This window comes from Lygodium microphyllum, chromosome 26 (genome assembly GCF_053477565.2).
Source record: "Lygodium microphyllum isolate KBCC chromosome 26, Lygodium_microphyllum_v1.1.10, whole genome shotgun sequence".
NCBI classification, from domain to species: domain Eukaryota; kingdom Viridiplantae; phylum Streptophyta; class Polypodiopsida; order Schizaeales; family Lygodiaceae; genus Lygodium; species Lygodium microphyllum.
The window spans coordinates 111,792,100-111,809,448 of NC_141160.1; the positions used below are offsets into that span (position 1 = coordinate 111,792,100).

The 17,349-nt window shown below is 43.0% G+C and overlaps 1 pseudogene; it reads left to right on the forward strand.

Moving 5' to 3' along the window:
- The first annotated feature begins 910 nt into the window (after positions 1–910).
- On the forward strand, positions 911–17,000 carry LOC148013683 (ras-related protein RABA1f pseudogene; annotated as a pseudogene).
- The last annotated feature ends 349 nt before the right edge of the window (positions 17,001–17,349 follow it).

The following is a 17,349-nucleotide window of genomic DNA, read 5'->3' on the forward strand; positions in this document are numbered from 1 at the left end:
TCCAAAGGTGACTACAAGATTTCTTTGTTATCATATCTAGATTTTATATACAACAATTCACCTAGCTATTTTGATGTACAATACAAAATCTACAGCATGGCTAGTCATGCAGGCAACATTTTTTAGTTCAGCGCATCAAAAAATAACACTCCACGATGGACTATGATGTCATGGCAAAGTTCTACTAAGAGAGTCAATGGTAGGCCACGGATCCAAATACTGTAGTAGATGAGATGGAGTATTTTGGCAACTTACGAATTGTCATTGCAGTGGATTACCATAGCTGCTCCATGATCATATTCGATGTACAGTGGTTTAAGGCGGTATTGAAAGGATGATAACCAAGAAATATGTGCAAATAAAGGCACCAAAATGTGCTCAATATCGAAACATCCTTTGCAAACTAACACTTTGCTTTTGTACTCTCTTGTAAAAAAATCAAATATGAAGCAATGTAAAATGTGTAGTCCAAAAGGCTCACATTAAAAAATGTTGAAAGGAAAGGGAAGGTCAAACACATTTTGTCTCATTCCAAAAATTGAAGGGTCTTTAGACCTTAGCCTAAATGTATGCAATTCAATTTTATAATATCAAGAAAGGAAAAGGAAGAGGCTTGTCGGGTGATTTGGGGAGGTGGGAGGTTGAGGTGGTTACACCCTCTCTCTTCCTTTATCTTCTCCTCTCACGCTTCATTTCCCTCAGACTCTCTCATTTTGGCACAACTCTCATCTTTCTTGTTCTTGCTTTCCTCTCTTGTGCTTCATGCTCATTTTTAATGGAGAGTGAGGAAGAGGAAGAGAATGAGGATGGAAGCATTGTTCAATTTCTTGTGTGTCTTCCTCTTGTGTGTTTTAGAGCAATGGTTCTTGGTGAGGAAGAAAGATTTCTTGCAGGTTTTTTGTGGCCAGCAATGTATTTGCAACCTCTACCTAGCGGGTTTGTGGTTCTTATGGTGCCACGGCAGGGTGCCCTTCATTTGGTGCACAGGCCAGGAAAAGAGGTGGCTATGGAACTTGCAAGAGGTTCAAAGGTTTGCAGTCATATTCGGGTCATAGAAAGCTTCAATCGGTGGCTGCATTCTCACAAAGAAGAAATGGCTTTGTAATGAGAAGATGGGCTGCTGAGAGCTCCTATTCATGTTGTTCATTCCTCACCATGTTTACCTTTGAAAATAGTTTTGAAAAAAAAAAACCACTTCGTGTTTGCATCTCCCTCTTTTCTTTCTTCCCCTTCATCCTTCACCCACGGTTAGCAGCAACATCTACTGGCCCCTCGACTCCAAGTACCTACATCATCTCCCTTCTTATGCCACCATGACCAACCCAGAGGAGGTGCTCACTGATGAGGCCAAAAGCCATGAAAGAGAGTTCCAAGTAGGCCAACTCTTCTCCTTGTGTAGCCTGTAAGCTCCTACGTGGGAGATGCACCAAAGACTGTGTGTTTGCTCCTTACTTTCCAATAGACGAACCATTAAAGTTTGCAAACGTGCACAAGGTGTTCGGAACCAGCAATGTCAACAAAATGCTGCAAGACCTTCCAGAGCACCAAAGAGGAGACGTCGTGAGCAGAATGGTGTATGAAGCCAGTCAGGTTAGACTGCAACACTAGGTGGAGCCTCAGCCTGCACGCGCTCCAAATGGCATGGCATCTTGCAATGTGGTAGCTTTTGATATTTCTTCAATGTCTCTCCCTAAGAGTGGTGGCCTTTCCTCCACGACGCCATCTGCACGCAACTGTCATCTATTTCTTTCCTTATTTCTTCAACACGACATGCTACCCTTGACATTTTGCGTTTTAATTTTTTCACACAGTAAAGCCAACACTTTAAACCTTTGATCAAAATAACCCTCTCCAAAACCCATTCACATGCATCTTCTTCCTATCTTCTATTGATCCCTTCTCTTCACAAGATTATCATCCTTGATTCACATAGGAATTCCTATAAATCTCTTCTTTTTAAAATTATTTTTTGTGTTTTTATCATAATAAAACCACTTTTTCTTTTTCTTTTTTAAGACTGGGTGGGAGAACTCTAATGCAATATCTTTTATAAGGGTGTGTTTCACTTATACATCTTCTTCGGGTTTTCAATGCACTTCATGATGTGGTTATTGTTTCTTTCCTATATTAAGAGTGATGTTGACCTTGCATTCAATTTTTTGAAAAACCCTATCCTTTGTGTTTCGCTTGTGATTTTTGTTTCGAGTGTTTCTAAACCTAGGCTCCCCGTCCTAGTTGTGTTTTTTTTATTGTGTGCTTTTTCCTTTCCTATCCCATGGAAATTTCAAGATCTAAGAAGAAAATGAAGATCAAAGATGAAGGTTTTTCAAGAGTTGATCGTGGTTCTTCTTCAAGTTTGTTCGTGTGGACGCTTCACACTTAAGCGTGGGAGGAATGATAACCAAGAAATATGTGCAAATAAAGGCACCAAAATGTGCTCAACATGGAAACATCCTTTGCAAACTAACACTTTGCTTTTGTACTCTCTTGTAAAAAAATCAAATATGAAGCAATGTAAAATGTGTAGTCCAAAAGGCTCACATTAAAAAATATTGAAAGGAAAGGGAAGGTCAAAGACCTTTTGTCTCATTCCAAAAATTGAAGGGTCTTTAGACCTTAGCCTAAATGTATGCAATTCAATTTTATAATATCAAGAAAGGAAAAGGAAGAGGCTTGTCGTGTGATTTGGGGAGGTGGGAGGTTGAGGTGGTTACACCCTCTCTCTTCCTTTATCTTCTCCTCTCATGCTTCATTTCCCTCTCTCTCATTTTGGCACAACTCTCATCTTTCTTGTTCTTGCTTTCCTCTCTTGTGTTTCATACTCATTTTTAATTGAGAGTGAGGAAGAGGAAGAGAGTGAGGATGGAAGCATTGTTCAATTTCTTATGTGCCTTCCTCTTGCGTGTTTTGGAGCAATGGTTCTTGGTGAGGAAGAAAGGTTTCTTGCAGGTTTTTTGTGGCCAGCAATGTATTTGCAGCCTCTACCTAGCCGGTTCGTGGTTCTTATGGTGCCATGGTAGGGTGCTCTTCAAAGGAGCTAGGACAACCATTTGACGAGGTCTATCTGGAATTATGGAGGTAGATCCCAAGAAAATATGGAACAATTTGCATGGCATGTTTGTCTTGCCGAGTCATTATGAACAGGTGCATGATCTCTTTGCGAGACACTCACATGTTGTATTGAACATGTAATCTTCTATCCAAATCCTTGGCAACATCATTGGTGGTATATTTTTCCATCGATACCTCGGAGTGCTCGAGTGTATGATAAAAGCAATGTCACCAGCATATAGAAAAGCAAAATATCTAGATAGAGTCAATGTTGCAGGTAGAGGGTGAGGAGAGCTTGGAGTGTACGGAGGTGACAAGCAGGAGTAATATAGACAAAGAGACAAGCTAAGACCAAGAATTTCTCAATAATGAAGTGGACTATCATGCTTTATCTACATCCTTATATTGATTATGCTAACATCATTTTTTGACTATGCCGGTCACATTTGACAATATCGAGAGAGCAAGATGAGTTGAGGGATAACAAATGAGATGCTACAAGAGATCTTCATGCGCATGTCTCTGGATCACATGGTCTACTTTAGAGACATCGCAAACCAAGAGTTATTTAAGTCATCGTGTGGCCTTTTTGCATGGCCTATCTCAATATGCTCTAATGCTTCAATCTCTAGTAGGTGGAGTCGCCATTCTAGATTGGCCATGGAGAGAGACGCAAGGATGCCTCACTCGATCAATGGAGGGGGTGGTTCTACGGGGTGCTACAGAAATTTAAATGTTGTGACACCACAATCAATTGCTAGTTCTTTCTCTCACACCATTTCTAAAAAGGGTGGCTCATGTGGATGTTGTGGAGGCACCAATGCAGTACCTGTAGGGACATTTACTCATGTGACTCTAGGTTTTGCTCAGCCATCCATAGTAGGTAACACCCCTATGGATGCTACTCTGAGAGATACCACCCCCATAGGTACACCACATAAACAAGGGTCTCCTGGTTATGCCCAAGAGCGTGGTCATAGGTGGGAGAGGGCACACATTAGACATACCCCAACAGGATATGAATACCTCATGGAGGAGAAAACAGGTACCATGATCATGAATGATGAGAGAAGGAGGATAATGGCTTGCATAAGAGAGTTGCACCAACAAGTATTTAAGCACAATTTTTTAGACCATTGGAAAAATATACTAGAGCGAAGCAAGGACTATGTGGTAGAGTCCTTGTATGAGGAGTTCTTAGTATGTACAACTGCAAAGAGGTACATAAGGCAATCAAGAGTGGTGCTTCAAGCCCAAGTGGTTGGATGTAGAGGATTGGTGAAGACTCAGGGGAGGAGGCCACAAACTCTCCAAGGTGATGGCGACAACAATAGGAAGCAGAGAGGGAACGATTGGAGGTAGGGATCGTGCATTATATCTAGACAGCGGAGGCCCTACAACTTATTTGGAGAGTGGCAACAATAGAAGACAGTGAGGACACGATCGGAGGTAGGATCATGTATCATTTGGAGAGTGGCAAAATACCACTTGTACTAATAACCTTATTTCTAACAATGCTACTTTATTTTCTTTGCAGTACTCCATCACAAACAACTTATTTGGAGAGTGGCAACAATAGAAGACAGTGACGACATGATCGGAGGTAGGATTGTGTATCATTTGGAGAGTGACAAAATACCATTTGTACTAATAACCTTATTTCTAACAATGCTACTTTATTTTCTTTGGAGTACTCCATCACAAACCACGATCCTATAGGTTTAGAGACTCGGTATGTAGAGAACACAGTCTCACTACACTCATCAATAGATTGTATGCACGTAGTGGCCCAGTGAGTCATGTCTCATTCTTGTTTTCAATCATTACTTTTTTTATGATGTATTATGTAATGTGGATTAATCTTTGGTTTTTTATATTGTAGAGTACATGCGATGCTCCATTATATCAGAACGAGCTCTCAGATGGTGAGGAGTTATAGCAGTCACTTGGATTCGTAAAGTGTACATGCTTTCCTTTTTTGGCCTTGTGATCTATACAGACTCTTTCCATGCAGCATTCCTTGGATATATTTCTCATCCTTTATATGGACTCACATTTTGCAATATTTATATATACATTTCCTTATTTGTTTTGGACTCTCCTCTCTATCATTCCATGTACTTTTATGAGTTGTCATCATCATTCTTGTACTTATTTGAATATTGAATCGAGTACTCTTTTTTTCAGCATCTCATGATGCACCTGTCTTGATGATGAGTGTATACTCAATTTATAATTACTTTATGGAACATTGTTCATCACATGGTATTGGAAGATGGCAAGGAAATATGCTACTCTGCCACCTAAAAAGTTTTTCTATGTAATCGTTCATACTCGCATTACTAATTTACTTCATGCATTGCTATCAACTTCAATATATGTGTCAACAAGCATCACTATTTGTATCGCAAATAGTGGCACTAATAGTGACGGCTCTAAAGAGACGTATATATTGACATTTCTAGTGATGATGGGGGGCAAATTTTTAGATCAATATTTTCATCACTTTGGACGTCGGTATATGGCTTGTATGTTGTAGTGGTACTTGTTGATTTGTGGTTCTACAACCAAACTAAGCACTTCACATTGTATATTAAATATAGAATTGATATCATGAGAGAAATAAATCAATATTCTTGATATGAAGATACAAAGTGAGTTGATGATTTGGATTAAAGTGATGTTATGCAAATGAGAGATAAGTTGGTAATTGAATTAGAGTTCTTGGATGATAACGACTTCCCTGACAAACAACATGCACTGATTGGTGAAGGTCTGCTTCACTGAATATCCGACTGCTTGAGAAAAGACAATGAGAAAGTTTTGTGCTCTAAACTTGATTGAAGCCTCAAAGAGCATTGCAACAAATACCTCAATTCAGGAAGAACACCTTGAAAATTATTGAAGAATCAGAGCATGACAACTGTGTTTCAAACAAAATTCTTGCCACTTATGTGGCGCCAACAAAAGATTCAAACTGTATTATTCCCTCTTATGTAGACTTCTTAGAGACGGTTCACCTCAATGGAATAATTATTCATGGGTTCCAAGGAGGGCTTTTCTTCTAACCAATAGAGGATTATTTTCATCTGACAAGCCTTTAGCTTGATTTCTTAGATCTCTCATGAAGTTTTGAAGAAGGATTTTGAAGCTCCTTTTCACTAGTAGTATTATCAACTTTAGTGTAAATAAGTTATTCCTACCTCATGAACTTACTGCATCTAAACTTCTTCTTCTTTGTGAATTTGCCTTGAGTTAAGAACTCTTTATCATCTTTTCTCCTATCTCTAAGCGTCCCTGCGACGAGTGACATTCACGGACCCCCACGCATATTATTCCATGCAACAATGTATTCTATAGACAATCAACGTTTTCGTCTAATTGCCAGCTTACATTGAGAGCAAGGACATGGGACCCGCTAATTAAGATACGCCTTGCGATCTTGAACATCACGACCTTCATCGTTTTCCATTTGGTCTATGTTACGACAAACAATTTGTTTTTTTATTTTTCTTTTTTTCTTTCTTAAATTGTTTAAGAAGGGATTTCTTCTCTTGTAACTCTACAAAATTAACGTATGTAAAGTCTCCACCCACCTATGGACAGGCCTATAGTATGTAAAGTCTAATATGTTATGCATGGGGGCGAGGGACTAACTACCCTATGTCGGAGTGTTCCCCGTCCCATGGTATTGCTCCGGACCTCGCTACCCTTTTTCCTTTGTGTAGTACGACTCGATATGTAGAGCGTAGGAGGTAGTAGCACAAAGCATGTCAATAAAACCATCCATTCACCTCCAAGTCCAATCTCTCTTTCACTTTAAAAAGCTTGGAAACACAAGCTTTTTGCGCCTTTCCGAAGCGTCAAATGCACCTAAGGTACATCCTTACCAATATATATATATATATATATATATATATATATATATATATATATATATATACATATACTAGTACTCGCATTCCCAAAGCGTCAAACACACCCATGGTGCACCTTTGACAAAACCTCTCTCTCTCTCTCTCTCTCTTCTACTACTACTACTACTACTACTACCACCACCACCACCACCACCACCACCACCACCACCACCACCACCACCACCACTACCACTACCACTACCACTACCACTACTACTACTACTACTACTACTACTACTACGACTACTACTACTACTACTACTACTACTACTACTACTACTACTCGCCTTCCTGAAGCATCAAACACACCCAAGGTGCACCTTTAACAAAACCTCTCTCTCTCTCTCTCTCTACTACTACTACTACTACCACCACCACCACCACCACTACTACTACTACTCACCTTTCCGAAGTGTCGAACACACCCAAGGTGCACCTTTAATAAAACATCTCTCTCTCTCTCTCTCTCTCTCTTCTACTACTAAAAAAAAAAAACAAGAAAAGAAGAAATTAAAGAACAAGATCTTACCCTCCCTTTGTTTTTCATCCATTCCTTCTCCTCTCTCTCTCCCTCTCTCTCTCTCTTTCTCTCTTCCTCTCCCTCTCTCATTTCCTCTCTTTCTCCTTCAATACACATCATTCTTAACAAAAACAAACTTTAAAAAATGAGAAAAAACAAGAACAAGCCAAGAGGGAGCAATGCACTCACCGCAAAGGTCCAAGGATGGATTCAGCAGCTCCTCTTTGCGATGTCGGCTCCTCTTTGCCCTTCGTGCACTTCCTCCTCTTCTTTGCAAATGGTGGGGATGGCGATGAGAAACTCTCCTTCTCCCTCTTTCTCTCTTTCTCACCATCTCCCTCCCAAATGCACGATGTAGTTCGCTCTCTCTTTCACTCTTTCCCACATAATGCCGTGCTCGGATTTCGACCTCGATTTTTTTCGTCTGAGTACTGTCGCTATTTGCATCGCAAATAAATGCGACGCAAATAGCGATGACTATTTGCAATGCAAATAGCGACACCGTTAATTTGCATCACAAATGGCCGTCGCTATTCCCCTATATCCTTGTAGTGTAAGGCATAATCTTTGATAAAGATTCTATACATCTTGATTTTGCATTTGGGGTTGTGTCTGATTTGATTAAAATTTTTGCATTAAGATTATATTTACACATCTCTTCACAACTTGTCTCAATGCACCGATTTTGATTAAATCACACGTACTTCAATACTTTGCAACAAGTCAGGTAATCATAAAATTCTCATTTATTCAAAAGAGGTATAAGCCTCAAGAACAATCATTCAGGGGAGATAGAGATAGGCTCGATAACAGTTCAAAAGATATATCAATTCAAGGGAGAACAATCATTCAGGGGAGACTAATTCCTTATTGGAATCTTTTATAGGGACAGAGTAGTAATATGGTTTTGGGGAATGGATTCTCAGGAAGTGATAAGTCATGGGAAGTTCAGGAAAGCCAGGCTTCTGATAGACATGATGTTCACATCACCCCACTATCTGTCAGCAAGACTTTGACTACTTCTTCATAGATGTAGTGAGTTTATTATGCATGTCCCTGTCCAACGTGTAGGATCGAGTTCACACGTGCCTCATGAAAGATGAATAACTTGATAACCTTCAAGTCCTCCAACCATTTTAGGCTCTTCAGATTGTTTTGAAGATAAGCAAACCGGTTGGCATCTATGTAGCAATAACCTGCACTCCAAGTCCAACGCCTTTCCACAAATAGTGGTAAAGGGTTGTAGAGGTGATCTAGGATCCCCATCATGTCAGTTCTTCAATGATAACTTGAGGAGCTCATAGCAGTCCCGAACATGATATGAAATATGAGGAATTTTCTCAATGCATCGTAGGTCTGGACGCAACAACAATCCTCACGTGAGTAATTAAAAAAATGTCTTCTACTGAAAACATTACTTCACTCTACCTAATTCACTCTTATCTTGCTTATGTTGCTTGTTGGTTTTCTCCAATACCAACTGTAACATGCCTAAGTCGCGACACGTTTAAGTAGTCCATCAGGAGTCTGATCTAAAAGATGTCACTTGGCACTTTCACGGAATGTCACAGGTGTGTCGGTTAGCAACTCCTGAGTCTACTCTGAAATGAAACATATCGATCAAACCTGTTAGGCTCGACCTAAGTCTTCTTGGGTTTCTAATGGTCAAGTCATTCTATAGCCTTCTAGAGTACTTTACACAGAGCATCTAAACCAAGGCAAACTCATATTGCACTTGGTTCAAAGAGAATTGGAAACAAGAGGGATGCATCGCTTGACCTCTCTACCCATAGGGTTAAGTCCCATTCCGGTTCCCTAAAACGATATGAGCCAAGGTTCTACCCTACATTATCTAAGGTCAATATGTCATCGTGATTTGAATGTTGAGAAGCCTCCTAGTTCTCTAGGACCACCCTCCCATAGGACAGACCCGTCGGGGGTTTTGCCCACCCACCTCCCTTCATAGCTTTAGTTTCTATAAAAGAGTGGGGATAGATGCGTAGGACACGGATTACCGTGGGAATACCTAGTTATACTGACAGGGTACATAAGGTGTTGAAAGACCCAATTAGGGGATCAGTTATCAATAATCAAGTCTCTCTTTTCTCCTTCCTCCTAGCTTTCATGGCTTCCTTCCTCTTTCTCTCTCTTTTCCTGCCTTTCTCTCTCTTCTGGTAGTCTTTCTCTCTCTTCTTCTCTCATCTTCTTCCTCTTTCTCTCTCCTCTCTGCAGTCTCTCCCCTTCTCTCCTTCTCTCTCCTAGGTCTCCTTCATTACAGTTGGTATCAAAGCCTAGTTTTAGGTCCTTCCTTTCTCTCTCCTTCCTTTAGATTTAGTTCCTTTTTCAATCTCAGGAAACCCTACTGTGCATAGGTACAGCATTGAAGAATCCCAGCAACCACACCAAACTCTTACCCCTTTCTGTCATATCAAAGTACACCATGGTGCTGTAGACAGTAATACTAGCACACAACAAAGGTGCAGCAGCGTCCATTGGCAGGCTTTTCGGCACACACAAAGCAAATTTCTCATCCACCACCATGAGATCGGAGTAGCCTCCGTAAGTGTTTTTGCCATCAACGTCAACACTATTGTACGTCCACACAGTTTTGGGGCAAAATTGCTCAAGCTTCTTGTTGCAAGCGTCACAATCATTGCATGAGTGCGCCATGCACCCAACACCGACATGATCTCCAATCTTGAACCATGTGACTTTTGAACTGACCTCAGTAACAATTCCAACAACTTCATGCCCTGGAACGATAGGATAAGTGGAGCCTGCTCGAGGAAGCTCAAAGAGCAAGGCTTGCCAGTCTCTTTGCGCATGACCCTACTCTCTTCATCAATGACAAGGTATCAGCACTTACTCTCGAATGTGAGGGGGACGGAGAGGACTGCTATTAGAAGAGCTCCTGGCCTTGATGGTGGGGAGCCATCTGTAGGGAGAGGGATCCCAGGCTCCTAGAGGGGGCTCGGATCCGCACTGTCTAGAAGAGCTCCTGGCCTTGATGGTGGGGAGCCATCTGTAGGGAGAGGGAGGGATCCTAGGCTAGAGGGGGCTCGGATCCGCAGACGACCAGCCTATGGCCCCACTGAGTGTAGTAGGGCAAGGAGAAATGCAGGGAGAGGCGTTTCGAACATGCAGTCCTGTGCAGATGATTGACAAGATTTTGGGAAAATTCTTGTGTTGGAAAGCTTGAGTCCTTTGTGAAAAACTCTATTTGAGCAGAGGGAGGACTCTCAGTTTCATCAAGAGATGCAAGATCCAGAATGCCAGCCCATGGTCCTCCAAAGAAATTTTGCTTGCTCTAATCCTCTGCTGGTGGATGCAGCTCTAGCTCTCTCATGAGCAAACCAGTAGAATCTGCACCTCGAGGTTGGGGCAAATTTTGTATATGATTGCAAAGGGAAGCCTCTACAACTTCAAGAGCAACTGAATACTCCCCATTCGAATAGTGCAAGCGCACAGTTGGTGCAGGTAGTCCATCTTGGCTATCTGTTCAAAGTGGTGCTGATAGACGATTCTGGTGTCGACAAGCCCAACCTCCTCTCGCGCTTCACGAGCAACGAGTTTAGCCTCAAATCCAAGCCCACCATTGGTGTGGAGTTCGCCACTCGCAGCATCCATGTCGACTTGAAGGTGATCAAGGCTCAGAATTGGGACACAGCTGGCCAGGAAAGACTCGAACATGTAAAATATTACACGGCGCAGCGAACAGAATCTGAGAAAGAGATAGAGAGTACACAACAGATAAGAGGAGAATCAGTAAAATTCTTTAACTCCAAACAACTAATACAAAGATGGCTCTGTCCACCCGTGCGCTTCCACTGTGTGAAGCTTAGATGGCGATCTAGACAGAAGATAGGTGAAGAGCTTAAGGCTAGCTGGAACAACAACTCTGACTGGGTGAAAGATAAGTGTAAGATGGCTGCGAAGGGGTTTAGCTTTTATAGCTCGCGAAGGTCGTTAGGTCGGCCTGCTGACCGACCTACCATATGAGCCTCCACTAGTCGGCCAGGGAATATTCCCTTTACCATCGGGCCGGGGGCGCTGCCCCCGGACCCCCGCCAGGGGGGCCGCTGGCCCCCCTGGGACCCCCCAGCCACGGGCCGCTTCCGCGGCCCCCGGACCCCACAATAGGGGCCCCTTTTAACTCCCTTACCACGCAACTCAATGCAATGTGCCTCGAGTTGCTACCAGCTTAACCACTCCGTCTAACCCAAAGATTAGACCCACAATGGTCACCTTTTTGCCATCCGGTCACATAGACCTCATCTGATATACAAGTCAGGACTCCACCAATGTCCGGGCTCACACTTGGCTTCTCCTCATAATGGGGGCCTTACAACTTTGAGCACCATGGATCATTGGTAGTACCTAATGAGGGTGGGGCATTGATCATATCTAACACCCCCCCTCAATGTCCACCCATAGGTGAACTATCTCCTCGGCCCAATGCCGAGTCTCTGAAGATGAACTTGAAGCAGATCCTTCGTAAGTGCTTTGGTGAAGATATCTGCTCCATTCTCCTCTGTTGGACAGTAGACCAATTCCACTATCCCATCCTCCATCAAATCACGCACATAGTGATACTGGATCTCTATATGTTTGGTGCGTGCATGAAACACTGGATTTTTGGCAATGGCGATGCAACTCTGATTGTCACATCTCAGCACAGTTGGTTCTTCATCCTGCACTCCCATATGCCATAGAATCCTTCTCAACCATACGGCCTCACATGCAGCAAAACAAGCTGCCTTGTACTCTGCTTCGGTAGAAGACAATGCCACTGTTGGTTGCTTCTTACTAATCCAAGAGAAAATTCCTGAACCCAAAGAGAAACAATAACCAGAAACTGACTTCCTGGAATCAATGTCTCCTGCCCAATCTGAGTCACAGTTCCCCACAAGAGAAGTTCCGAAACTGTATGTGATACCATAGTCAAGAGTTTTCTTCAAGTATCTGAGCACCCGCATCCCAGCCTTCCAATGACTCTCATGAGGTTTGTTTGAGAACCTGCTCAAAACACCAACAGCAAAACTGATATCTGGTCTGGTGTTACACAAGTAGATTAGACTGCCGACCAACCTCCTATACCTCCCAATGTCTGCTAGTGCTGATGTATCCTCAACGGATAACTTTACATTCACCTCCATAGGTGTAGCTATCTCCTTGCACTCGGTCATACCAAATGCCTTCAAGATCTCCCATGCATACTTCTTCTGAGAGATGAAGATCTTTCCTGGCTCTTGCCAGACTTCAATCCCCAAACAATAGTGCAGCAAGCCCAAGTCTGTCATTTCAAACTCAAAACTCAAAGCCTTTCGAGTTTGGTTGATCATATCTTCATAGTCACCTGTAATAAGAAGGTCGTCCACATATAGGACAATCACTACAGACTTTTTACCATCCCTGTAAACATACAAGTTAGCATCTGAGGCACATCTTTTGAAGTTTAGGTTTAAAAAGAACCTATCTATCCGCTGGTACCATGCTCTGGGGGCTTGTTTCAGCCCATACAATGCCTTCTTCAGTTTACACACTTTGTTCTCAGAATGGGGGGCCTCAAACCCTGGTGGCTGAGCCACGTACACCTCCTCCTTGAGGTCACCATTTAAGAATGCTGACTTAACATCCATTTGGTACACTGGCCACTTCTTGTGGGCAGCCACTGCAAGTACCGTGCGAATAGTGGTCATTCTGGCAGTTGGGGCAAATGACTCTTGAAAATCAAACCCTTCAACTTGTGAAAATCCTTGGGCAACCAGTCTAGCTTTGTACTTTTCTAAGGTACCATCAGCCTTGTACTTTACCTTCCAGATCCACTTGGTGCCAATAATCTTCCGCTTTGCTGGCCGATCCACTAGCTCCCAAGTGTCATTCTTCATTATGCTGTCATACTCCGCCTGCATAGCAGCCTTCCATGATGGATCTGCAAGTGCTTCTTCTAAGTCAGTTGGCTCCTTTACTTCTCTCATAATCTCAACCATCAAGGCCATGTTGACTATGTGAGCAGAAGCCCTCCTTTGCTCCTCTATTCTCTGAGACCTCCTTGGTCCGTCTGCCTTCTCCTCAACAGATGCAGGCATAGGATTATTGTGGTCATAGAGCTGCTTCACCCAGCGCGGCAATGGCTTTTCCGGTGGGGTGATGTCAGGTTGGTGAACTTTTTCCTCATCATCTGAAGATGATGCTTCCTCCTCCTTAAGGATAGGGATAGCTCTCGGGACAGGTTCATAGTGGACTACTTCTTCGCTTGATGATAAAGTGGAAGACCTTGCCTTCTCCTCCTCCACTGTATGCGGCTCCTCCTTGAACACCACATCATGGCTCGCGATGATCTTCTTTGCCTCTTGGTCATATAACTTGTAAGCCTTTTGCTCATCACTATAACCCAAGAAGATACATTTTCTGCTTTTTGGTTGTAACTTGTTTCTCTTCTCATCTGGAACATGTGCATAACATTCACATCCAAAAATTCTGAAATGTGAAACAGATGGTTTCTTACCAGTGTAAGCCTCATGAGGTGTTTTTCCCTTGAGAGCCTTTGTGTAGCTCCGATTTAGAATGTAGACTGCAGTATTAACAGCTTCAACCCAAAAATGGTTAGGCAATCCCTTGCCCTTTAGCATGCATCTTGCCATCTCCACAATGGTACGATTCCTGCGTTCCACAACACCATTCTGCTGAGGTGTGTGAGGCGTCGTCAATTGACGCTTGATCCCTTTGCTCTTGCAAAAGCCTTCAAACTCCTTTGAGTTGAACTCACCACCACCATCTGTTCTAAATTTCTTCACACTTTTCCCTGTTTCATTCTCAACAAGTATTAGCCATTCTTTAAACTTACCAAAAGCTTGAGCCTTATCACGAAGGAAGTACACCCACATCTTCCTACTGTAGTCGTCGACAATCAACATAAAATAAGAAGATCCCCCCAAGGCCTGTGTAGGCATCTTACCACACAAGTCAGCATGCACCAACTCTAGAGGAGCATGTGCTCTATTCTTGCTTTCTTGTGGAAATGCCTTTCTCTGTTGCTTGCCCATCATACAAGCTTCACATGGTTCCTTCAATTCAGTTATTGTAGGTAGGTGAGCAACCATACCTTGCTTTTGCATCTCCTTCAATACTGCAAATCCGATGTGTCCAAACCTTTCATGCCAAAGCTTACTTGTGCCCACTCCAGCGGTGGCTGTAAGAGCACTTAGCTCATACAGGTTGTTCCTCCTTTCTCCTTTGCCAACAATTGTGCCAGCACTATCAATAATTTCTGCACCTGTCTTCTTGAACCTTACTTCATGACCAAGATCAGTTATGGCAGCAACTGATAAGAGATTTCTTCTGATTTCGGGAACATACAACACATTTGAAAGCTTTTTGACTTCACCATTTGCAGCAACAAAAGAAATAGTACCTGTGCCCGCAGCAGGGCATTTAGCATCATTTCCAACCGTCACAGTGATGGATTCTTGTAGAGGCTGCATAGAACTGTATAGACCTTTCTTGTTGGTCATGTGACGGGAGGCCCCACTATCCAACACCCAAGAGTCAGTGGTAGATTCTTCTTGCGCCGAGGAGCACACTTCCTCAATGGTCGCCATGAATAATTCCAACTCTGCTTCAGCCGTATTGGCTGTCTCTTTCCCTTTAGTTTTAAGGGTACCATTCTTTTCATCTGCCTTCTTGACACGACAATCTGCAATTGCATGTCCTTTCTTCTTACAGTAGAAGCACTCTCCTTGAAACTTCTTCTTGCCGCCCTTTTTCTTTTTGTCACCATCATTTTTGGTGGAGGAAACACCTTTGCCTTTTGCATTGGCAGAGAATGCAGCATCTCCATTGTTGCTTCCTTCTCGGGCTTTCAGCCTCAACTCCTCCTCCATTAATAATGCACAAAACTCCTCAAAAGTCAAAGCTTGAGGTCTCACCTGAGTATTAAGGGCAGTTACTAGTCCATCAAACTTTTGTGGACAAATCCGAAGACACCTCCGAGCTAGCTCTTCGCTAGTCTTTTGTATCCCAGCGCCAGCCATCTGGTCGCGCAGATTCTTAATCCGAGTGATGAATGCTTCAACCGTCTCTCCTTCAGCAAACTTCTCCGCTGCTAGTTGATTCTCCAAGTTTTGAATCCTTGTTTGGTTTCGTGTTTCATACTGACTCCTTAGTACATTCCAAGCCTCTGACGCTTTGGTTGTATGCTGAATCAGAGTCAAAACACTGTCAGAACAGCTTGTAACTAAGGCACACAATGCATCTGCATTCCTTCGTTTCCAAGCTCGTAGGAGATCTGCATTCGGAGGAATCATCACACTAGGATTTGATGGGTCGGGGGTAGGCTGTGGTTCTGCGTCAGTCCCCAGCACAGTCTCCAGAAGCTCATAAGAATCAAGGATAGTAGTAATTTTGAACTTCCACAAGGTGTAGTTTGTACCATCTAACTTGCCTTCGCTGAAGGTTGGTGGACGAATCCTCAGTGTTTGAATAGCCGGTACAGCAGCACCACCTCCTGCACCGCTTCCTGATGCGCCAGAACTGCTTCCCGGAGTCGACATCGTTTCTCTTTGCTGTTGAAGCCTTTGCCTCTTGCACTCTCTCCGATCTCTAGAGCCCCCTGGGCTCTGATACCATGTAAAATATTACACGGCGCAGCGAACAGAATCTGAGAAAGAGATAGAGAGTACACAACAGATAAGAGGAGAATCAGTAAAATTCTTTAACTCCAAACAACTAATACAAAGATGGCTCTGTCCACCCGTGCGCTTCCACTGTGTGAAGCTTAGATGGCGATCTAGACAGAAGATAGGTGAAGAGCTTAAGGCTAGCTGGAACAACAACTCTGACTGGGTGAAAGATAAGTGTAAGATGGCTGCGAAGGGGTTTAGCTTTTATAGCTCGCGAAGGTCGTTAGGTCGGCCTGCTGACCGACCTACCATATGAGCCTCCACTAGTCGGCCAGGGAATATGTGCTGACCGACCTACCATATGTGCCTCGAGTTGCTACCAGCTTAACCACTCCGTCTAACCCAAAGATTAGACCCACAATGGTCACCTTTTTGCCATCCGGTCACATAGACCTCATCTGATATACAAGTCAGGACTCCACCAATGTCCGGGCTCACACTTGGCTTCTCCTCATAATGGGGGCCTTACAACTTTGAGCACCATGGATCATTGGTAGTACCTAATGAGGGTGGGGCATTGATCATATCTGACAGAACATAGTGGTTATGCTTGTTGGAAACAAGCCAGATCTTCGCCACCTGAGAGCTGTGTCTACAGATGATGGCCAGGCATTCTCAAAAAGAGAGAATTTTTACTTCATGGAAACATCTACTTTGGAGTCAACAAATGTAGAGAATGCTTTTACTCAAATACTTACAAAAATCCATAGGGTTGTGAAGGCTATTGATGTTGGAGAGGATCCTGCTCCTGGTCCTAGTCAAGATGAACCTATTAGTGTTCACAGTAATGATGCCACGGCAACAAAGAAAGTTGGGTGTTGTTCAACGTAGGAAGTTTATCACCTGTATTATTGGCCATCATTTTTGTTTTCTGACTAGAGCGGGACATATGGCAAAGAAATTTTACGCCTTACCCTTATTGATAGTTTACAAAGGAGGATCAGTGCTTCTGTATCACGCTTTGCTGGCTTGGCCGAGCATATGTTTGAGGTTGAAATGCCTAGAGGATTGGTTTTAGCTTTTCCAGTTATACATTCTAGAGCCTGCTACAGCATTGGAAAGAGCTTTAACTTCACAGAAGCAATATGAAGACATTATCCCACAACTTTTTCTGGAAATGTCAAGAGGGCTGCATAGTTCAAGTTTCTGGTATGTGGTGAATAATTGCACAACAGCACTG